Source organism: Symsagittifera roscoffensis, chromosome 10 (genome assembly GCF_963678635.1).
Source record: "Symsagittifera roscoffensis chromosome 10, txSymRosc1.1, whole genome shotgun sequence".
NCBI lineage: Eukaryota > Metazoa > Xenacoelomorpha > Acoela > Convolutidae > Symsagittifera > Symsagittifera roscoffensis.
In genome coordinates, this window is record NC_087071.1 from 25,364,940 (window position 1) to 25,390,012 (window position 25,073).

The 25,073-nt window shown below is 37.9% G+C and overlaps 2 protein-coding genes across 3 annotated transcripts in view; both read right to left on the minus strand.

The window, feature by feature from the left end:
* LOC134855163 (transmembrane and ubiquitin-like domain-containing protein 1) overlaps window positions 1–23,547 on the minus strand; it is a 66,261-nt gene extending 42,714 nt beyond the window's left edge. The window contains exon 1 of the mRNA XM_063871579.1: window positions 23,521–23,547. The gene's annotated coding sequence lies outside the window, so the exon portion shown is untranslated. The remainder of the gene's footprint in view (window positions 1–23,520) is intronic.
* LOC134855165 (ras-related protein Rab-14-like) overlaps window positions 1–23,554 on the minus strand; it is a 108,397-nt gene extending 84,843 nt beyond the window's left edge. The window contains exon 1 of one of the 2 annotated variants that reach the window (XM_063871583.1): window positions 23,523–23,552. The gene's annotated coding sequence lies outside the window, so the exon portion shown is untranslated. Of the gene's footprint in view, window positions 1–23,522 lie in introns of both variants that reach the window. The other variant, XM_063871582.1, reaches the window with a different exon arrangement.
* Between the last annotated feature and the right edge of the window lie 1,519 nt (window positions 23,555–25,073).

The window sequence follows — 25,073 nt, forward strand, 5'->3', positions numbered from 1 at the left end:
AATTTTGGAGTTTGCAAAAAAGTAATCCATATAGGAATTTCCGTATCCAATTAGTCCTCCAAAAGGAAATTTTTGGTCCATTTCTTTTAAATTTATGTCCGGGTCCAAAACAATATTGAAACAAAGAAATAAATTTTTTCTTTTTGTATTTGACGAGAAATCTTGCCTAATAATCTCAAAAACTCTTAGAATTTCATTCAATTTCTGTACGTTCATTTTCTACAGTGCATTCGTCAATAATGATACAAGATTTTTTGAAGGTCTCTACATAACCTAGTATTGAAGGAAGCATATCAATTAATTTATCATATTCTTCTCTTTGTAGTTGTAAAGATTGACTATTTTTCCATTGATTTCCATTTCTACGATATTGACAAGTTCTATTTTTTTGGTATCTGATCTGTATCCTATGTGAATTTTTCTTCTACCATTATGCAGAATCCACTCAAAATGAGATATTTGGGAGTCTACGTCCAAATTCTGCAAGTTTGGTAAGTTTTGTGATTCTATAACTGTTAGTGAAATTTTTTGGGACTTTTCTCTAAGAACAATATGAAAAAATCCCAATTTATTGTGAAGTTTTAAGAGTAATTTTCTTGAAAAACCAATATTCCAACTCATACTGTTCAACGCCAATACTAAATGAAAAATGATTTTGAGAATAAATAGTTTAATTACAAGACAAAAAACATAAATAACACAAATTTTTGTACATTACAGTTCTCAGCAAACATAAAGTCTCCCACAATTTGGGACAGTTCTTTGAATTCGTTCAAAGTATAGTTGACATAGGCAACTTGTTTCATTGCTTCATTCTCTTTTGCGGTGAACAGTCGAATCTGAATGTCGGGAGGTTTGTTAATATTGTACCTCTTGATCGTGACACAAACTTGTCTTCTATTGTATGTTGCTATGTCATACACTTTGTTGCAGTTAGCAAGCTCCTGATCCATAGTTGACTCTTTGTCAGAAGTGAGTTCCAATATAGGAACGAGTCCAAGGTTTTCAGCATCGTGAATAACAGTATTTCTAATTGCTGTGATTGCTTCTCCTTCTTTTTCACCAAGATAGACTTGCTGTCTTTTTTCGAGTTGTCCCAACTCATTTTTCTTGAATAATTGAAAGCAGGGTTCAAAATATATTTTCCCTTTGTAGGATTTTTAGGACCAAGCAAATCTCCCAATTCTTGTTTGATTTTTTGAGAATTCAATGTAATTGGGACTTGTGTCTTTTCTTGAGTACATTTTTGAAGAGCAGACTGATCAGATGAAGAGAAATGAGAGAAATGAATTTGAGATTGAACGAAATTGAAAGTAAACAATATGAGTCATTCACTGAACCATAAAAGGAAATAGAACTATAATTGGAATTTTTGAGGGAAATTTCCAAATATGGAATTGTGTAGGTGTTAGTGTTCCTATATAAATCCACAATTTTCAGCAAAAATTATTGTTCCAGATGGCTGCAGCTATGTGTCAAGCTCTTCCCAGCTTTTATTCAGAGTATTGTCAAAAATCGCTATTTATTTCCGTTTCCAGTGATTTTTACGAAAATTATATAGTAACCAATAATTTTTGTGTCTCTACCCACAATTCTTACTGTTCTTTGGAAAATTTTAAGTTCCACATACTTCTGATTGGTTCATCTTTCGATCAAATTTTACAACGATTGGGTAATTTTCATTTCACATACCAAATTATCGATTGTCTTTACACTCTGTACAAATACAGATTTTATTCGAATGTTATTTAATCAACTGGCGAAGTTTTCAATCAACTTGACCGCGCTGTTCATCACAATTTGAAATGGAAAGGAGCAGGAAAAATGCCAAGTGTTGCAAAGAAAAGACTGTTACGCAAAAAATTCAAACGTCACTATTTATGTTCTAACCAGAAACTAGCTTCCACACAAACTATTGGTTCAACTTTTCTAGAAAGAGTTCGTAAAGTACAAAACTCAAAATATGAACATGATTTGTTAAAAATAATTGACTGTTTTATTGATGGTTATGGATTTGTAAATAGTGATCATGTCAATTTTTCAATAAAAAACTTCTGATATTCCATCTATTTTCTCTCATATGTTTACAAAATTACCATTAATTAACAAAAAAAATCACCGTTGTCAAAAACTTTTGCACAAAAAGTTTTCAAATATGTAAGAAAGATGTAATATTTGATTTGATTTTCAAAATTTGCAAATGTTTCAATTTTTTTGACATAATGCGAAAAGTGTTTCAACTTTTTTGAGATGATACAAGATGCAACTTTTTTTAACAAGATGCGAAAATTGTTTCAAATTTTCACTACAAATGCGAAAATTGTTTCACTTTTTTCGACAAAATGCGAAAAGTGTTTTACTTTTTTCGATAAAATGCGAAAAGTGATTTACTTTTTTCGACAAAATGCGAAAAATGTTTTACTTTTTTCGATAAAATGCGAAAAGTGTTTCAATCTTTTCGACAAAATGCAAAAAGTGTTTTACTTTCTTTCGACAAAATGCGAAAAATGTTTCAATTTTTTCTACAAAAGGCTAAAAGTGTGTACAAGCTGCAATATCGATTAGCTATCTTTTTACTTGTGTACAGTTTTTCTAGCGTTTTTCCGAATTTTTGTGCAAAAGTTAATAAAATTTTTTAAAATGTGTGCGAGTTTGGACCACTTAACTAAGTTCTAATTGTTTTTCAATGGTTTACCTTGAACCTCTCATCTATTCTCATAATTAGAGGGAAATTGAAGAAATTAATTACAGAAAACGAAGTCAAAACCAAACAACCTTTATTTACAAAAACATTTAATCAAAGAGCTGTCGAGCAGCAGAAGAGTTCTGGCGGTTCTCTATAGAACGCAGAGCTGGACGAGGTTCCATTGCTGGTGGTTGTTGTGGAACTGGAGGCGTCATTGTTTCTGAGAATCCCTCATCTTCATCTATTGTGATGGGGTTTTCGACTGATCCTTCCTCCTCCCAAGGAAAGAGGAAGTCGTCGACTGGTTGAGCCACAAATCTTGAGTCCGGAATCTCGGGATAGTTCATTCCCACATGATCAGAAACTTCCCCCATCATTTGCATTGTTCCAAGATGGTTCTCTGTGATGGGAACTTGCATCATATGATGTTCGTTGAAATCCCTTCGCATCATTTCCACCATGTGTCAGACTTGGATTGGGATGTCCATTCGTGCCAGAAAAACTCCAGAGACTGTTTCTCGCACTTGAATTTGTACTATATCAGGCGAAAATTCTACAGAGTACATGAGGTTGCTGTTTTGCACTGAGACGATCATTTTGAGCAATAAATTGAGTACAAGAGTAAAAATAAGAAAGAGTTGAGAGAGGGGTATTTGACGGAAGATAAGTTGAAATTAAGGTATTTAGAGCTGAGAGAGGAGGTAGTTGACGGTAGTTAAGTTGAAAATAAAATGATTTTTAGTTAGGAGTTAGGGGTACCTTCAACTCGACTGTGTGGGTTTAACCAATCAGAATTGATTTTCCTTATTTGGATTGTAGTCGTGTCCAATCAGATTTCAGCTTCCTTTTATGGGATTCTTGGATAAAAGTCGTATCCAATCGGAAACAAAGCTCCATTTTGGATTTTGTCGTTTCCAATCACAAAAACATTCATTTTTGTTCTAGTTGTCGTATCCAATCAGAAGACGCTTTTAAGGACTTAAATCTTCCAAATAAGTAAAAATATACACAAAAGGAACTGCAAAAATAAATGACCAAAAGTTGTTTGATGTAGAAAAAAGAAATATTGCTGATATAAATAACAAAAGAAAGAAAATTAATTAAAGTAACATCTCTGCAACTTTTTTCATCAAGTTAATTGAATTTTTTGTATGTAATCAATGAGAAATTGCTAATTTTTGAGATGATAGTCAAGTTCTCTGATTTTGATGTAAATTTGGGAAGATAACTCAAAGTTGACGAATTTTTCAAAGCAGACTTCTGGAAATCTGATTCCAAACCGAATCAAGCAGGATTTTGAACTTTGAAAATCTATAAAGAAATGAAGGAATAAAGAACTTTGTGTTTTTATTCCTGAGGTGTTTTTACAAATTTGGGTTTTGGATAGGGGATAAAAAGAGTTTTTGATATATTATCGTACAATTTTTGATCAATTTCAAATTCTCGAGAATAAACAAAATTTCTTTCCTTGTGAGGTGTAATTCAACCGTAAGTTTAAAACTTTGATACGCAATATGTGAATCAAAAGTAAACTCTTTGATTGAGTAAGTTTCTCTGAAGAGACCTTTACTTAGTCGGATAACTCTATTTTGTACAATAAAGACGTCCAAAAAATTATGAAAAAAGTAAGAGTCAACATCTATTTCATCAATAAGAAAATCAATTGGAATTTTTCTTTTTTCTTATAAAGTAACTCGAGGAAGCTCAAATGTTTTTTGATAGACATTTTTCAAATAATGACTAAGGTTTTTTAAAAAAAATTCACTTTTAGAAAATGCTGAATTCTGATTGGTTGATTTCCAACAAACAGTGTTACTAAAAAAATACTCAATTCTGATTGATTGATTTTCTCTAATAAAAAGCAAAAAAAAACTTATTTCATTCTGATTTCTTTTACGTTAAAAGCAACTGCTCTATACTTTGATTAACTACTTGAAATAAATTTCAAATATTTTTAAAAATTCAAAGTAAGTAAAAATTATTTTTACTAAATTTTTTTGGAACATTTTAAATCTCCCAATTTGATATGTACCAAGTACTAACAGCTTTACATTAATACCTAAAAATTCTCCCATTTTTAGATGCCGTCGCTGAATAGAAACAAACGAGAAAGTGCAGTGTGGGGATTGTGGAAACATGTATGTTCGTCAACATGCGGCTTGACATCAAAAAAGATGTGCTAAAGGATTTATTTCTTGTCCTGGTTGTAGGTATTTCACTTACAATCAACAGGAAATGAATTATCACGTGGCCAAAAAGCTTGCTCCATCAACTTCCAAGCAATCAACAGTTTGCTCGTCTTGTGAGCAGGAGTTTCCGAGTTACTACTTTCTCCAACAACATCGGAGAAAAGAACATGGGGCGAAACAACGGAAACCAAGTGATACGGTGGCAGACTTGAACAAGATTGTGGAGGGGGAAGGGGAAGATGGAGTGAAACTCAAAGAGGAGTTGAGTGCTTCTCAGCATTTCTTGGTGGACACTGAGATGGAGAATGGGAGGCATAAGGTACTTAACTTTCAAATGTCAAAGTTAGATACCAAGATTATCAACGAGAAGCTTGAAGAAGTCTTCAACAAGCTAGATTCCGCTGCAAAAATCAATATTGCTCTTGGATTTGTTCTCCGTAATGTCGAAACAGGAGAATATCGGTATTTTCAATAATCGGTATAATATCGGAGAATAATTTGTTCGAAAAATCGCATTTACTGTGTACTAAAGCGGATTTGATTACAAACCAAGGAAAAGTTGAAAAGTTTGATATCGTGGAGCAATGCACCCAAGAACGTCATAACAGAAAGTGGAGGTTCAAGTTGATCACAAATGTTACTATTTTTGCTGCACTTCTGAAAAACATTCCAATGGGATGTACAGACTCTTTGTTGCCTGAACCTTTACTGAAAAACCATTCAGTAAACTGTCTTTTATCGGACAAAAATAAACAACCATACAAAGATCATCTTTGTCTTTTCCGTGCGTTAACAATGTATTTGCATGGTCATAGTAACCTCGATGCTCATACATCTCAACTATTTACAGAGTTTATATCAAAATCTGGATACGATCCGAGAAATTTTCGTGGAGTGTCAATCGATGATTTACCTCTTGTAGAGGGAATAGTTGAACGAAACATATTCATTTACGATTTTGATATTCAAGAAGGAGAATATGTTGGAGAATTAGCCAGGCAAATTATTGGAAAATTTGAAAAAACGGTGAAAATGCTAAGGTTCAACAACCATATTATTCACACGAATGATTTTGATTCCTGCTTCAAGTGTTTTCGATGTCCTAGCTGTGACTGTTTCTTCAACAGATCAAACAATTTCAACCGACATATTCTAATTTGTAAAGATCGAGTGCGACATATTTATCCCAAAAATGCGTACACACTACGGGAAACAATATTCGAGAAATTGGATGGCTTCAACATTCCCTACATTGAAGATCAGAAATTGTTTAGCAATGTTGCAGTTTTTGATTTCGAATCGATTTGTGTTCCCACAGAAGAATTGAAAGCAACTGAAACAACTACTTGGATTGGAAAACATGTCCCTATTTCCGTATCAATATCTTCAAATCTGCAAGATGCTCCAATTTTCTTGTGTGAAAAAGATCCAGAACTTCTAATAATTGCTTTTGTTTCCAGCTTGTAACTTCTGGCTGAAAAAAGTAAACTACAAACGAGAATCAAGATTCAAGAAATCGAAAACACTGTCAATGATCGAGTCAAAAAGATCTTTGATAAGCTTAATGCTAGAACTTTAACTAAAAGACTAGAAGTCTTCGATTATGAAGATGAATGTGTTGAGGATGGCGACGAAGATGACATGTCAACACAATTCTTGAGAATTCAAAAAAATCAGTTGATCGACTTGAAGCAGCATTTAGAGCGCTATGTTAATACCTTCGGTTTCAATAGCGGCAGATACGATCTGAACCTTATCAAATCTTATTTGATTCCATACCTTATATGTGATAAAGAAATCGAACCAACAGTCATTAAAAAAGCAAATGACTTCATATCATTCAAATTTGGAGATGTTCAGTCTTTGGACATAATGAAGTTTCTTGGAGGTGCAACAACATTGGATTCGTTTCTGAAAGCCTAAAAAGCAAGTGAGACCAAAGAATGGTTTGACAGTCCAGACAAGCTTGACTGTACGGAGTTGCCTCCATATGAAACCTTTTTCAGCAAACTGAGAAACCACAACCCTCTCGAGAAAGATTTCAACGATTACCAAAAACTGGTTAATGGAGGACTTGATCAACAAAGTGCGCTGAAAAAGTTGCGTATTCAATCAATTCCACCAACAGGTTTTGAAAATTACTCGTATTTGAAAAACATCTGGGAACAAGAAAGCATGATTACTTTCAAAGACTTCTTACGATGGTACAACAACAAAGATGTTGTTCCTACTCTTGAAGCTATGCAAAAAATGATAGAGTTTTACCATGATGAGGGAATTGACATGCTGAAACTGGGATGCACGCTTCCAAATCTTGCAAATATCTGCTTACACAAGTCGACAAATCACAAATTTTACCCGTTCTTTGAAGGAGATAAAGATTTATGTGAGAAAATTAGAGAAGACATGACTGGTGGTCCATCAATAGTTTTTACGCAAAAAGCTGTTGTCGATCAAACTTATATTCGCAACTCGTCAAATATTTGTAAGACAATTGTTGGAATTGACGCTAGCCAATTATATCCATTCTCAATGTGTCAAGAGATGCCAACCGGACTTTACACAAGATGGGAGTATGACTCTGAAACTGATCGTTTTAAAGCTAGAAATAACAGAACAAGAAATTTCGAGAACATGGTTATGTCCTTTTATCAAGAATTGAGACCAGAGTGTAAAATTCAGATTTTTTACACAACCGGAAAGCAGAAAAAAATTGACTGTTTTCATGTTGATGGTTACTGTGATCACTGTAAAACAGTATTTGAAGCTATGGGTTGCTACTATCATTTCTGCTCATGTCAAGAAACCCGTCCATCGTTGTCAGAACAAGATATTGAAAGGGGAAATAAGAAGCGAGAAATGGATGAGTTGAGACGAGAGTACATAAAAGAAAGAGGTTACAAAATTCAGGAAATGTGGGAGTGTGAGTGGTGGAAGCATTCCAAAACAGATTCGTCAATCAAGAATCATATCAAGACAAATTTTCCTTACAAAAGACCTCTGTCTACTGATTCTTTACTTGAAAAAATAAAGAACAGATCTCTTTTTGGTTATGTACAATGCAATTTAATAGTTCCTGACGAGTTGAAGCCTACATTTTCAAATTTTCCTCCAATATTCAAAAGAATTGACGTCTCCCGAAACGATATTGTAGAATACAAGAAAAACTATGCCGAAGAAAACGATTTGCTGAAAAACCCACAACGAATGTTGATTTCCAGTTTTAAATTAGAAAATGGTACAATCATCACACCTCTTCTTAACTTCTATCTAAGTCTTGGACTTCAATGTACAAAAATTTATCGATTTGTTGAGTACACACCTAGGAAATTTTTCAACAAATTTGTTCAATCTGTTGTTGATGCTCGACGAGAAGGAGACGAGAATCCACATTCTGGAGTTGTTGCTGAGACGATGAAGCTTCTCGGTAACAGTTCGTACGGTTATCAAACTATGGACAGATCCAGACACACGATAACCAAATATCTTGGCGATGAGAAGACACACAAAGCAATAAATGAGAAGTTTTTCAAGCGATTGAATATTGTGAAAAAGGACTTATATGAAGTAGAACTATTGAAGTCAACAATTCAACATAGAGAACAAATTATTGTAGGTTTTTTCATTCTTCAATACGCCAAACTTAGAACGTTGGAGTTATACTACAACTTCTTCCACCAGTATTGCGATGAGAATAAATTCGAGGAGTTGAAGATGGATACGGACTCTTTGTATCTAGCTTTAGCAGAAGATAACCTGGACGATTGTATATTACCAGAGAAGAAAGCTCAGTGGACACTTATTCGTCGAAATGATTGTAGAGATGACTTTATAGCTGATGCAGATAAGAATTTTTTTCCACGTACATGCTGCGCTGTTCACAAAAAGCATGACAAACGAGAACCTGGATTATTCAAAGAAGAATTTCGGTGTACTGAAATGTTGTGCCTGTGCAGCAAGACGTATTGCTGCTATGATAGTAAGAGCAACAAATTCAAATTTAGCAGCAAAGGGCTCAACAAAAGAACGCTAGAAGACACTGGGGATGGACCAATGTCTAAGTACAGACGAGTTTTTGACGATGCTGTAAATTTGAAGTCGACCAATCGCGGATTCAAAACCTCCAACCATTTAGTTGGAACATATGAACAAACTAAAAAAGGACTCAGTTACTTTTACCCGAAAAGGGAGGTACTTAATGATGGAATACATACTAAGCCCTTGAATTTGTAAGTTTATTCTATAAACTGTAGTAAAACTTCATACCATACAATGATTTATATGTTATTCAACTTTTCAACTGTAATATAACAATTTACAGTAATTTAATTTTTTTTTCTGAAAAACTTTATTTCTTCTTTGAAGCTTCAGTTAGGTTTCAGCATAGTTTCAGATACTTTCAATTTAAACTCTAATGGTTTAGAACAAAATAAAAATCATATCTGAATACAATGAAAAAATCTAAAACCTATCGCATTGGTGTAGAGAATCTTAAAAAATGGTAAGATCGGGCGCCAAAAACCTTTCTGAAACTTACCATCTGAAACCTACCATCTTAATACATGGGAAAACTATTCCCTACCTTAATACATTGTAGACTCTATACCTAATCTTAATACATAGCTGGGAGACCGGATGTTCTATTCCCTATCTTATTACATGGGGGTCTCCCACCACCCCCCCCCCCCCCCTGATCAGCTCACTCATATACTACTTGCATGACAACTAGCTTGAAAAGGTGGATCAAAAATGGGGCACCAGACAAAAGAGATTTGTAGGAAGATAGTTGCCGAATCTTGAGACAGTACTACATGCAGAAAGAGGGAAGGTTATATCTGAACAAGGATGGGATTGTTGCTTGCAAAAGGAGAGAAGAGGACAAGGTCATGTGCGAATACAACGCGATAGTGTTGCCGCAACTCTATCAAACAGAACTTTTATTCAGTTCACATGATCAGATGGGCTACCAAGGCATCGATAAGCTATACCAGAGGACCTTGGAATGCTTTGAATGGTCTGGAATGAAAAAGTCATGCGAGAAGGGTCCTAATGAAATAATTGAGGGGGATGAGGAAACTTTGTCCTATGCAAAAGAGGACTGGAAAAACCCCGAACAGATAGAAGTTCCCATGAACATAGAACAAGACAAGACAAAGTGAATGGACAAGACCCGCAGAGAATTTTAGTTCTTACGGATAAGCCTTCGTAGTGGACAGGATAGACATGAAAAAGATAGCAGAAGACCTAGTGTGTCTAGAGGAGATACACGCTTCATAAGAAATAGACATTGTCGATGATCAAGACAAAGAATGGATCGACGAAGGGTCTGAACCTGAAGTATATTTGACGACGAGCAGTAGCAGTCGTACTAACAAGAATTAACGAACCTGCACGTCTTGGAGTGGTTGAACGAAAAGACAATGACACAAAAGAAACCAGTGTCACGATTCAGGATTTAGACCGCGAGAGCGGGAAAAACATCAACAATGACAAAACTGATCCTTCCTGGGCAGCCCAGGAAGGGCAATTGTTCACTCTTGTGTCCAACTTTAACTTAACAACCAGTATGCGATCGACGGGTGTCGATGGATATTTTTGCCCGGAAAGTGGGGCTAAGATTTAGCCACACTGAAAAATTATTAAAAATTGCAAGAGAAACAGGAGATCCAGAAGCAGACACAGATGAAGGCCCTGAAAAGCTGGACATAGGGAGAGTAGTAGAATCATATTTTAACTTGTCAAATGAATACTCAAGTAGCCTAATACTAACATACAGCATTTTTATACTTACAGATAGGATGTGTGCGATAGCTATCACAGCGCACATGAGTTTTAGAACGTCATTAGCGGCAAATTTGAGGAGAGAATACAAAAACAAAGAGTTTTTATGGAAGCAAAGACCAGGAATAGGAGGTGTAGCAGCTTTGCCACCGGCGGCTTCGCAGATACCAGGGAAGTACTGATGCTTCTTCGGAACGATGGCTGCGGAAAAGCATCACGTGGACCCTGAAGACTTGGTGTTGTCTCTAACGAGACAATGAGACTTCTTGGTGGAGAGGGGAATGAAAGAAACCTCGCTACCGATGTATAATCAAAACCGAGGACGACTGCATCCTCGAGAGCTGTACGCGCTTACACATGTAACCCTTTCGGATACCAACAAAGAAGTATGTCCACATAAGAAATATTATTTGAGTATAGGTTAAGTAAAAGTCGGGTGAAGGATGTGTTAAGTGTTATGTTGTTATGTTACAAAAATCTTGGGTTTAGGAGGGTTAGTGGCCCCGAATGCTCGAACAATTTTTAGGAATAGTTCCAAAGTGTGGACTGTCCGCTCATAGATCAATTACTAAGATTTTAGACTGAATTGAGTTTTCTTAAATGTATCTTAAAATCATAATTTTCTTGTCTGGCTGCTTTTAATTCTGTTTTTTTTTATAAAATTGGAGCAATGTTGACAGATGTGATAGTCGTGCCCTTGTTTCTTGACCCTGATTGATCAATTGACTTTTCGAAACTGAACTTATTGCGAAAAAAACTTATCTAATTGAATAATCAGAATGGACAATTTCGACAAACTGATCAATTTGGCCGAGGTATACGTAGGGCCAGTCATAGACGAGCTCTATCTTAGGCTACTGGAAAGAGACTATGCCCAGGATGACTCACAGGTAGCCATGTTGACGGCTGCTCTGACGAACATCCTAGGGCATGACAACCGTGAGGACTGCCCCACGGAAGTCTTGCTGATGGCCTCTTGGGGCGAGCAAGGAGTGGTGGATCGCCCAAGTCTGCGTGTTATGCAATGGAGAACTGGAGCTCTCTCGGGAAGCGACTTGGCGCACGAACACGGGGTGGGTATCACAAGGACGTACCAGCCTGGAAAGATGTTTCTCCCTGCCTGGCCTAGGCCCGTCCGAGGAGTAGACATCAAGCTTTCCGTCAGGAAATGAGTAGCGAGGCTGCCTCGCCTAGCTCACAGTTGAAAGCTGCGGTGCCTGTCAAGATACCTAGAATGAAAGAAGAAATGCAGAAGATTGAAACGATGCAACATCTGAACAAAACGAAAGACGCGCTGGACCGAGTCAGGAAAACCTTGACCAGTACTGAGGAAGATGGAGATTGTGGAACAGTCTGTTTGAGGATTGCAGCAAGAAACATGTAGAAGAGATAGAACGCATGAGGAAGGAATATAGGGAGCGATCGGATCGATTGGGAATAGCGAAGACGCAACGACCATTACCTGCAGGGAGTGAGATTGAGTAACCCCCGATTGAGCTTCTGACGCCTAGAGAATTAAGTCAAACAACGGAAGTGGAGGTCTCAACAGGAACCGGCATAGTGACAATCCCGGATCAAGCGACGCCCTGGGTGATCCAGTCGTGGAAATAACCATGTAGCAGCTGGTGGAAGCCGCTGGCCGACTCGTGTACCAGGTGTCGGTGTGTCTGCACCCTATGGAACGATCAATGATACCGGCAGAGTAGAACTCTGCGAAGAAGTAGTGAAGAAGACAGGAGCTGCTACAGTGACGAAGTCGATAAAAACCTCCAACAGAAAGATAAGGGAGATGCCAATGAGAAAAGTGTCGCATGTTTTTTATATACAGAAGAACAACCAGATCAAAAACAGCTTCACGGGAGTCCCGGAGACGGACATGCGAGTATTTTTCAACCAATCAACCTAGATCCAGCAATGAATAATGAATATGCAGCACCCACCCCTTGGAACGTCGCATTTGATACTGGGCGATAGTATAGTGAGAGTTTTTTTAAAAAAAAAATGACAACAACGACTAGGAGCAGTGAAGAGCGACGTCCAGATAGAAGTTCCCTGATGTGGTGTAGACCAATTCCGTCCCCTTGGCACATTTACAAGCAAGATTTGATGAAACTGAGCCTTCAAACAGTAAGATTTGCAGCTGACGCAATGATAATGTTGTATGCCGCGAGACTGTCAGTAAATGGACTGTACTCGATCGTGGGAGTGGACTGGTTGATAGGACCAATGATCAACTTCAGCTCCACGACAGCATAACTCATTGCTGATCTTGAGAGACTAACCTTACACAACACCATGGGTCCTGTGAATGCCAGACCATTGCAAGATATAAGGAAGAATCATAGCGAGCAAACTAGAGAAGAGAGACGAGGGAGATTCTTGACAAGTAGATCACCAAAGGCGCAACATGTGAAAATGTTTAAATAAATGTGAGCGGCTCCGGCTCATGTGAAAGAAAGAGCTTATCCGTAGCGAGATGAACGTAGTTCCTAAAACGTTAGAATTCACATTTTAAAATACATAACGAACTGGTGCTACCTACGAGTTACCTTATTGATACCTAAGCGAACTAGCTATCAGTTTTATTTGATTCAAGCTACTTCAGCGAAAAAATTTACAAGGAACAAGTAGTTCGGTTGTTATGAAGATCAAAATGTACAAATTACAAGAGAAATACCAAACACATCTATGAAACGGGTTTTTTTGGTTTTTAAAGTAGTATTGACAAAAACAAGAAGTTAACTGTAGATGGCATCGGAAACCATGAGGTACAGTTATACCTAGATTTAGAAGTTGCTGCCGACTTCAGTACAAAAAAAATGTGCACTGAGCTTTCCGCAGTACGTCCACTTGGAAAACATCTGATAAAGCGGTGGAATTTAACCGTAAACAGTGGTTGGATAACCAAAATAAAGAAAGCCCTTGAAAAGATCATCTGGAAAAAAGAAGATGACCACGAAGGGGAAAATCTTTGATTATAGTGGTGATTCACCAACCATCTCAATGATCCATTATCGAGGGAACCAGAATCATACATTAGCGAAAAAAGTGGGCAATATCACCAATGCTGAAATTGATAATTTGTATACTGCAATAAAAAGTGATGTACAGAATAGAATGTTGGGGCAAATTCTTCTTTTTTGGCTGAACAGTCCGAAATCTCAAAACAACGTTTTGATGAGCACCGAAAACAGGATACTCCATTTGGACAGTTTGTTAGGCAGTGTGGTAGTGATAGTGGTAAGCCGGAGAATAATTGGAAGTTAATTGGCCAAACAGCCAGCAGATTTAGTTGCTGAAAATTTAGGCGCTTAAAATAAGCAAAAAGGGGCCGACAACTAATACGCGCAAAGAATTCAGAAGTAGGGAGCTAACACTTAAGCTTATACAAAAAAATTTGAATTGTTAACATTATAGCATGAAATTAGCAACAAATCGAATTTGTAAAACGAAAACATTGAAAACTCTCCAAATGTTTTAGCTTGATTTCAAAACGGGTTCCAAGATGGTTGTTATATAGCTGAAGTAACCCTTGCGATGTTTTGATTGGTTCATAATTTCTTAAGCTTTTTAAATAAAAACGTTTCTGACGCTTTTAAGGATCCTTGATCATTTTGTACGTATTAGTTTAGAAATTAGAAAATCTGAAGAAGCCCAAAAAAAGTGCACAAATTGTAATTGAAGTTACAATTCAAACATGTTATTATTTTAAATTTTTCTGAATAATTTTGCATCATCAAGTTCATAAGAACTAAAAAATTACAAAAAGATCATTGATCAAAAATTGAATCAAGTCAAACTTTTGCAAGTTGTGTTTTCGCGCCAAAATCATATACTAATTATATCATTGCACTTAAAATTCTGAAATACTTCATCAGAATTTTTATTTATTTCAACATTTTTGAAGCATTGATTTTGAAACATTTTTGAGGCAAACGAAAAACAACTGTAATCAGTTTTTTTCATAAAATTAAATGACTTTAGGAAAAGACAGTTTACGCTTAACGCGAAAAAGTGTTCGGTTTTTTTGTGCATCTTCAGGATTAAAGCTTGTTACAAAATTTGTGAATAATCAGAAATTTGAAAAACATGACAAACATGCCTGAAAACGCTCTACAAACTTCTGATAAATCAAATAATGCTACCGAAACTACATAATTAATTAGGTAATCTTTTGTAGGAACTTCCTATACCATTCTACTGTTTTTAAATTTTTTGCTCTCAAACTGTTATAACATTTAATTTTAGGTTTATTTTCGATTCTCACAAGTCAAATTTTTTTTGTGTGTTTTTCTTTTTGTTTTATATTGATTATAATTTTAAGGTTTGTTCCGGGCTCTTGAACCCATCGCGCATGTTTTTTTTGTCATTTTCCTCCAAGTATGCGAAGCCTCTGGTGTGAGTTGCTTATAAGAGAAAGCCTCTGGTGTGAGTGTTGCCTGTTTGGTCTAGAATCTCTAAAATCAGATCTTCTGTACCGCCTGCTTCCTCATTACATAAAAGCAAATGCTGTCCTTTTGGGGAGTTCACTGTACAATGTTCATCAATCCTCATGGCTAAGCTTCGCACTGTCTGGCCGACAAGGGTGGAGTTACACCACTACAAATGAGTCTATACGCCAATCTGTATCTCAGTTCACATGCAAAGGATACTTTGAGAGATGCTTAGCATGTATCTTTTTTTTGCTGTAAAAAATGTTTTTGACCATTAAGTTTGCCGCATCTTTGCATCTTGTAGTTTCGCTAGATTGCCTCGATATTGCACTGTCAAAAGGAGGGTGAGTTTTTCAATCAAATATCATTTCACTGTTTGATTGCTGTAACCTCTCAATTTTCATTTGCCTCAATGATCTTCCCTGTCCGACCATTTTTGCGAACATTGACTCTCAACGCATTTTTTTTCGGTTTTTTGCCAAAACTTTGTCAAAACATTTCCATGTAGAAGTACCTCTGAAAACCCGATGCCCCGTCCCTTCAATAATGTTACTTTTTTTGTACAGCAATGGTGCGAAGACAATAAAATTAAGAATGGTGCCGATACTAGTGCGTTATTATAACCACCGACATGTGGTCTTTCTCCGTGAGCTATGTTTGCATTCAAATCGCAAAAGCCAAACTAATGTTACTATCAAAACTTTCCATTGTAAACTGTGAAAATTAAAACAAGTAAACGAAAAACTTACAAGTATAATGACTTGAGAATGCGTTAGAATTGTATATTTAAGCAAATTTTTTGCACATTTTTGTGCGTTTCCTGGCTTTAAAATCTAAACTATCTGAACAAAATGATCAAATATCGTAACAAGTGTCATACACATCAGTATTTCAAAACTTGAAAAATTTAACCAATCACAAATTCACAAACGTTACTAAAATCATGAAAAAACTATTATGTAACAATCTTAATCAATTAGTCACAATTTTCTGAGAGTTTTCTCCCCTCTTTTGTTTTGAGGTTTTTGTTTTGTTGCTAATTGAATGCTAACATGTAAGTAATTTCAAAATTTTTTGTTTTAGACAAAATTTTTTAATTCTGGAACTATAGCCTTTGTGTCAGCTCACTAATTCTAAACTCGTCGATTGTGTTGGTGGCCGGTCTCTCCTTCCTAATGTGCACCGCCTCTAATGTGAGTCCAATTAAACTCCAACGTACCACTATCACTACCTTACTGCCGTATATGCTGTCTAACTGGGGTATCCTCCTTTCGGTGTTCCTCAATCCTTGTGGTGAGATGTCGGACCACCTGGCCAACATAAATGGATTTGCACCCACAACATTCAAGTCTGTACACCGCTTTTGATTACAAATCACTGGCAAAGGAAGATTTTAAAGAGGGCATGCACGTTTTCAATTTACTCGTCGTGAATATTATTTGGCATTGGTGATATTGCGCACTTTTTTTGTTAATGTCTGACTGTGATTCCCCCGATATTGAACCGTGAAGATGGATAGTGAGTCGCTGCTAAAATCACAGGGCTTTTTTTCTCAGCCAAATTTTTTTTGCCCTCCCGGATGATCTTTTCAAGGGCTTGCAATGCAACTCGCGACTGCCAACTTTCCGGATATTGGTTGGTTATTCAACCACTGTTTACGGTTGATTTCCATCACTTTATCATGATGTTCCCATGTTGACGTACTGCGGAACCCGGTGAACAGCTCCTTCAATCACACTTCTTTTGTACTGAAGGGGGTGCAACTTCTAAAATTTAGTATGGTACCTGTACCTGTTGGTTTCTGATACCAACCACAGTTATTTTTCCTCTTCTTGTCAATACTAAATTGTAAATCCAAAAATGCCAGTTTCCCATTTGTTTTTGGTGTCTCTATTGTGAACTTTAAATTTGGATTTAGTAAGTTTGCTGCTCGTAGCACTTTTTCAGGATCACCGTTGACTGTTCTCACAATATCGTCAACGTAACGGAGAAAAAACTCAGCTTGCTGCACTTACTTGTTTTTCTCCCTTATCGCGATGCTTTTTCTACAGTAACAGACGGTTTCATTTATATTTTGATCCTCATCATCTGATACTGATCATCAAAAAGAAGTCACATTTCACACTTTTTAACCTTTACGTGACCTTCTTTTTGCACTCGGACATATTCCATTAAGATCTTTTTGGGCATAAACATTTCGGGAATATCCCTTGAAAGTGCAAATTCGTACTGCATCAGCCAAAGATTTGCTGAGATAACGGAAAGAGATGCCCACATTGCCAAACCATCTTTCTGAATGTACCATGTTTCATTGTACTTGAAATGGACTTGACTAACTGCCAAGTGTAACAGTCTCTTCATGGTTTTCCTAGCATTTGATGGTGGTTCATCTTGCTCATACAGTTTTCTCACAGCTATATTTATCGCTTCTTTGAGTGGAACATTTTTATACAAACTCTTCTCATCTACAGATATCACATTTTCATTAAGCTGAAGCCTAAGGCTCTCTAAGTTTTCTCTCGCTTTTACTGAGTTGGTTTCGATGTTTGCGCCCTCAAATTTCTCAAGAATTTTGCAAGAATTTTGTTCAGGTTACAATAAGAGCTACCACGCAAGGAGAGGACCGGTCTCATTGAGTTGTTCTCTTCATGCATCTTCGCCGGCCCATAAAGCCTGGCGGGCGCCCCCCCCCCTCCCCAGTAAACTTCATCCTAGTGTAGAGATTTTTACCTATTTCGTCTTTTTCCTCGTTGCCAAAAACTTCCTATTGATATCTTTTTCTAACTTCACAATAATGGCATCACTTGTTCCTTTGCTTTCGCTGAACTGATTTGAATCTAATAAGTCAGATAACTTGTTCTCCTAGGTATCCTTCCTCTTTTACAAAAACCAACCCCTTGTCATACGGTACTGCAAGTAATCCATTAACCTTCAGATACTTTCGGGCCTTCTCAACAACCGTGTCAGATGGTGTTTGTTTCACCCTTTTAGCATAGGTTTTTGCCACTGCTTCGATCTCACCAAAGGGCCTCCCCAAGGACTTGATGATTGTTGAGATCGACGAAAGACAGATGTCAATATCAGCGAGAGAGTGTGTCTCATTAAACTTATCCCTGACAGTATGTTTCGGCCCTAATACCAACACTTGTTGTACCAAATCTGATAATTCAATATCATCAAGGGCTTTGACCGAACCCTCACTTTGCTTCCCTAGAGGTCGATCTTGCCTTTCTGATAGTTTTAATAGCTTCTTTTGACGATTCTTTTTAACTGTTGTTATTTGTCTTTGTCTCCTGAGACTTAATTATTTCATTACCGAAGGACAAAACTTATCATATACACCCCTCTGTACTGCGCCTCTGAACCTTTTTTTTCCAGTTTGCCTTTGACGTTTTTCTCATCTGTCCTGGCCTTGTTAATCTCCGTTCTTAGAAGTTTTGTCTGAAAACTGTGTACCGCTTAGTTCAAAAATACCCCACTTTCCGGTACCCTGAACCTCAAAAAATCAGGTATAAGGTCGTTTTCTTGACAAACTCTCAGAAATTCAAAATATAGAAGGCAACGAGGAATTTTCTCAAGAATTTTGCAAGAATCTTGTTCAGGTTACAATCAGAGCTACCACGCAAGGAGAGGACCGGTCTCATTGAGTTGTTCTCTTCATGCATCTTCGCCGGCCCATAAAGCCTGGCGGGCGCCCCCCCCCCAGTAAACTTCATCCTAGTGTAGAGATTTTTACCTACTTCGTCTTTTTCCTCATTGCCAAAAACTTCCTATTGATATCTTTTTCTAACTTCACAATAATGGCATCACTTGTTCCTTTGCTTTCGCTGAACTGATTTGAATCTAATAAGTCAGATAACTTGTTCTCCTAGGTATCCTTCCTCTTTTACAAAAACCAACCCCTTGTCATACGGTACTGCAAGTAATCAATTAACCTTCAGATACTTTCGGGCCTTCTCAACAACCGTGTCAGATGGTGTTTGTTTCACCCTTTTAGCATAGGTTTTTGCCACTGCTTCGATCTCACCAAAGGGCCTCCCCAAGGACTTGATGATTGTTGAGATCGACGAAAGACAGATGTCAAAATCAGCGAGAGAGTGTGTCTCATTAAACTTATCCCTGACAGTATATTTCGGCCCTAATACCAACACTTGTTGTACCCAATCTGATAATTCAATATCATCAAGGGCTTTGACCGAACCCTCACTTTGCTTCCCTAGAGGTCAATCTTGCCTTTCTGATAGTTTTAATAGCTTCTTTTGACTTTTGACGATTCTTTTTAACTGTTGTTATTTGTCTTTGTCTCCTGAGACTTAATTATTTCATTACCGAAGGACAAAACTTATCATATACACCCCTCTGTACTGCGCCTCTGAACCTTTTTTTTCCAGTTTGCCTTTGACGTTTTTCTCATCTGTCCTGGCCTTGTTAATCTCCGTTCTTAGAAGTTTTGTCTGAAAACTGTGTACCGCTTAGTTCAAAAATACCCCACTTTCCGGTACCCTGAACCTCAAAAAATCAGGTATAAGGTCGTTTTCTTGACAAACTCTCAGAAATTCAAAATATTGAAGGCAACGAGAAATTTTCTCAAGAATTTTGCAAGAATCTTGTTCAGGTTACAATCAGAGCTACCACGCAAGGAGAGGACCGGTCTCATTGAGTTGTTCTCTTCATGCATCTTCGCCGGCCCATAAAGCCTGGCGGGCGCCCCCCCCCCCCCCCAGTAAACTTCATCCTAGTGTAGAGATTTTTACCTATTTCGTCTTTTTCCTCGTTGCCAAAAACTTCCTATTGATATCTTTTTCTAACTTCACAATAATGGCATCACTTGTTCCTTTGCTTTCGCTGAACTGATTTGAATCTAATAAGTCAGATAACTTGTTCTCCTAGGTATCCTTCCTCTTTTACAAAAACCAGCCCCTTGTCATACGGTACTGCAAGTAATCCATTAACCTTCAGATACTTTCGGGCCTTCTCAACAACCGTGTCAGATGGTGTTTGTTTCACCCTTTTAGCATAGGTTTTTGCCACTGCTTCGATCTCACCAAAGGGCCTCCCCAAGGACTTGATGATTGTTGAGATCGACGAAAGACAGATGTCAATATCAGCGAGAGAGTGTGTCTCATTAAACTTATCCCTGACAGGATGTTTTGGCCCTAATACCAACACTTGTTGTACCCAATCTGATAATTCAATATCATCAAGGGCTTTGACCGAACCCTCACTTTGCTTCCCTAGAGGTCGATCTTGCCTTTCTGATAGTCTTAATAGCTTCTTTTGACGATTCTTTTTAACTGTTGTTATTTGTCTTTGTCTCCTGAGACTTAATAATTTCATTACCGAAGGACAAAACTTATCATATACACCCCTCTGTACTGCGCCTCTGAATCTTTTTTTCCAGTTTGCCTTCGACGTTTTTCTCATCTGTCCTGGCCTTGTTAATCTCCGTTCTTAGAAGTTTTGTCTGAAAACTTTGTACCACTTAATTCAAAAATACCCCACTTTCCGGTACCCTGAACCTCAAAAAATCAGGTATAAGGTCGTTTTCTTGACAAACTCTCAGAAATTCAAAATATTGGTGGCAGTTGATAAATTTAACATATATGGACGCATAATCATTGACTAATTTTCAAATGAAATTCTTTTTTAAAGTCCCAATCAAGATTGGAGGTGGGAGTACAGTCACTCATTGTTTTGCAAGCCACGAAGAATGAACCTCAGTGACACAAAGCAACAAAAAAACACAACTCTATTTCACCCTCTCCGTTGAAGCCTCCTCGGCAGTCGGTCCAACTGTTTCCTCGCCTCTGTTCACCAGTCTTCTTTTCTCGGCCCTCCTTCTCGTTTGCGATTTCTTTTTCGTGTTTGATCGAAGCTTCGACAAAACCGCTGCCAGTTTGTATTGGGGTTCGAAGACAATCCGCAAAGATTTTAGCTCCAGCTGGACGTCCTGGTGCAGTGCCTGATATTCGTTCACCAGCTCCGTTCCTCTCTTCCTCTTCGAAATGAGACACCTCGTAATAGGAATTACAAGAACTCCCGTGCTGATCAGCTGGTTCCTGATATCTGGTGTACCGTATCTCTGACAGTATACAATTGCTCTGATATTTGTCAGTGTCTTCAGGTTTTCTGCCAATTCCTCTGCAGTGCAAGCTCTGTAATTGTTTGTGCGGTTGAACACCACCACCTGACGTTTTTCTGCCAGAGGTGCCCTGCAGAGTAGGCTTGCGATGTTCTTCTGTGGAATTGTGGTGATCGCAATTAAGGAAATTCCAAGAAGAGCTGGTATTTTGGGCAGAAATTGTTCTTTTTCCGGGCTGCTAAGTTGTTCCAGGCTGTGGTAGAAGAAGCTAGACGCTACAATGTAGACCGTTTCAATTCTAACAAGGTAAAATATAATGAGATCATAAAATTGTTAAACTTTCCAAGTAAAAAAACGGAAAAAACTGAAATTAAGTCTTCTTGTAGGAAAGACTGTGATTAAGAATTGTCTCAACGCTGTAGGGTTTCTAAATTTTACATTTAAATGATTTAAAAATGCGTTAAAATTGTAAATTCAAACAAAAATTTTCGCACACTTTGGTGCATCTTCAGGTTTTAAAATTTTAGGCTATTTGTACGAAAGAAAAAAAATACAGGTAATCAGAAGGTCAAAAGTATCATAGTAACCGAGGTTACAGTCAGGAGTCCCTTCATCACGTATTCCAGTCAAAATCCTTGGAATTTTGCAGATATGGAAGTGATAATGATAAAAGAAGATGCAAGTGTTTAAGTCCTTTTTAATTAAAATCGATACGGGTTACGTTTCTTCAAAAAGAACACGCAACTGGACACGAGAAAATATAATACACAAGTGTTACAAAAAAAATTTTTTGTCGAAAGTCAATTTGTCATTTATTGTTCCGAGTGCGCAAGCGGCGTTCGCAATCTGTATTGCCAGGGAGATTCTCTGTTTTAAAAAGCTGCCTGCTCTGGGTTCCTCAGTGCATATGCTTAGGTTCTTACAAAGCTTGCTCAAAAAAATTTCTGTGCTGGGGCCGGCCGCGCCCTGAGTTTCAAAAGCTAGTGGTTGAAAAAGATATCCATCAATTACAAGATCTTTATACTTGTCAATTTTTCGCTCTTCCGCTTCAGCGGCAGCCGTACCAGGGTTACAAACAGACCCGGCATTAATTCTACAAGGAGCTAAGATGTCTACTACCGTTACATCCCACAAGAGCTGCTTACCAACAGCCCATGGAACGAGCGTCAAACCGTCTGGTCGCTTTTGATCGGTCCTGTAGAGGTGTCGTGGTTCTAAAACCGACGGAATGTGAGTAGAAGATAAACTCTGCTTTATAAGTGCATTCAGGTTTGAATGCATAGGGAATCTCCCAGCACTTTTGAGGCAAGAAAGACCATGCCAACCATCCTCGGTAACGCCTTTTCCGCACACGCATTTATGCCGTTCGCATATTTTTGAGCCTAATCGAAGTCCTATCGCAATTCTGAGTTGTTGGTTCGACAGTTTTAAGGAGCAATTTCGTCCTCCGAAGCAGCAAGCCTGATTCCTCCCTTTACATTTCCTTCATCGAGCTTACTGCTTATTAGCTTTATTCTCTGATCGAGGTCACTCAGAGGCGGGCTTGAAACTTGGGGATGGGGTTTTGAAAGTGACACGTCATTTGCTCGAAATTTTTTAATAATCAAAGAGCTCATGCGTGTGGTCTGTTTGCGTCCACTTCTTTTCGGTTGCTCCAAAAAAACAAGAACGACGTTAAAAAAGTCAGCCATTTTGTAACATCTTCTACATTGTAGACGATGACATTTATTTTGTCCGACAGACTTTCCGCCAAGGGAACACGCGAGTCTTTTAGTACTCTCTTGAGTACTCGGACATTAGAGATGGTTGTATTAACATAATTGTCTAGCACTAAATCATTACCTATTGTTGCTTTACTAACAGAGTTTACATCAACGCATAAAGGACACTGAAACCATTGGGTTTTCTTAGAGTCGCTAAGAGAAATATTTACACAACAATCACATCTAATTCAATTTATCAGTCCTGAAGGTTTTAAGCAATCTTTGCTTGTACACTCTTTGTTATTTTTCCTCATCTTGACTCAGCATAATGGTAAAAAAAAGGATTTTGACTGGACTTCAGGGGACTGAACTAACCCATTATAAGCGGTTAGTGGGAATTTTATACATCAGCAAATAAAATTTAAAAAAATAAAAGACTATTAAATTAATTTAAATTTTAAAATCGAATTATAATAATCAAAAACAAGGAACAATCTCACCCGAGCTCAGTAGGTCCAGCGGTGCACCACGAGACTCTTCAAGCCAGTTCCAGTTTCCAACCTCCCCACAGAAAGCCACTTGACAGACCTGTCTCTAAAATCCCTCAAAGGGCGCTCCACAAACAGGCACAAACATCATACATAACAAATCTATTTAATAAGTTTATCACAACAATTAGGCTAATAATTTTGATAATTTTGTACAAAATGATCAAAAATCATAAAAAGTGTCAAACACATTATTAGTTTAAAACTTAGAAAATTTAACCAATCACAACTTCACAATTGTTACTAAAATTATGTAACAAGTGTTTTGTAACAATTTTATTCATTTGGTCACACATTTTTGAGAGTTGCTCAAGTAGAAGGACCCTTATTAGGTACTTTGTTTTTATGTAATGTATTTAAAACTTGTGCTAACTAATCATCATGTCTTTTTGTCATTGCAGAATTAGCATTGTGTGAAACGGAATGATGTTTTGACACATGGCATGCTTTTGCGTGTTAATTCTCTTCAAGAACAACAAAGGCAACAAGGACGACCGAAGTATGGTGCTACATTGACAGATGCACCTACACTCCCCTGTGGTGTCCGATGCCGCCGGAGTTGTCATGCTTGGGAACACTTGTCCACGGCACACCCAGTCCCTGCTTCTGCGAAAGCTCCACCTATACCTCAACCACGCTTGGGACTGTTTCACGAGGGAGTGGGAAGCATTCAAACAGGCAAACAGCCTTCCGGAATGTCGCGTGAATATCTATCTTGTGAACTGTTGCGAAGCTGAACTGAAGGCAAGTGTACAAAAAGAGGACCCTAAAATAACGGATAAAACGAAGCTGAAATTTTGAACGCCATTAAAAGACACGCCGTGATCAACGTTGCTTCCAGTATATTACAGACTGAGCTCTTGTCCATGATTCAGGACCACACGGAGCCGATCAGACAGTTTGCTGCTCGCGCCCTTGGTAAAGCCTGTAATTGTAGGCTCACTGAGCAGTGCACCCGAACTGGATGTGACACAACCATCGATTTTAGTCAGAAAATGGTTAAGCTCGTTATTCTCACTCGAATGTCTGACGAGGACATCAAGAAGGATTTAGACGGAAAGATGCTCAATCAGACTATAGCCCTCATCGAGGGAGATGGCTGCTCGGTCCATTTCTGGTTCGATTGCACCTCCAGCTGGTGCGTTGTTCGCAGTGTCAAACTCACGAACACCCATGAAAATTTCTCCTTACGACACGCGTCTATCCCATAAGGGTAAATGTCAGACATGTTAAGGCGAGTTTTTGATGAATCGGGCGAGAACGGTGGCGGGGACCGACGTTGTTGTCACTGAAAAGTTTTGCAAGAACTGTTGGAAGAAAAAGCGATCTGAGTTGCGCAATAGGAAAGGCCAGAGTGGGTCGTCTGACATGGAGACGGGCGCTTTCTCTCACATGTTTGGCTTGGCGGTCAGTTAAGACACAAGTCCGACATGGGCGTCTCCTGTAACAGCCGCTGGTCTTGATCATACGAGGGCACAGAAGACCATAGTATTCCCAAGGTACATGTTCGGCGGCGCAACCGATTGGAAACAGGCAGCATCGATGCCACATCCAATTGTCATCTTGCGTGTCTCTATTGACGCGTCAGCTTACAGTCACTTACGCCTTAGACACACCAACATGTTGCCTACAACTCTGTCGATTGTGGCCG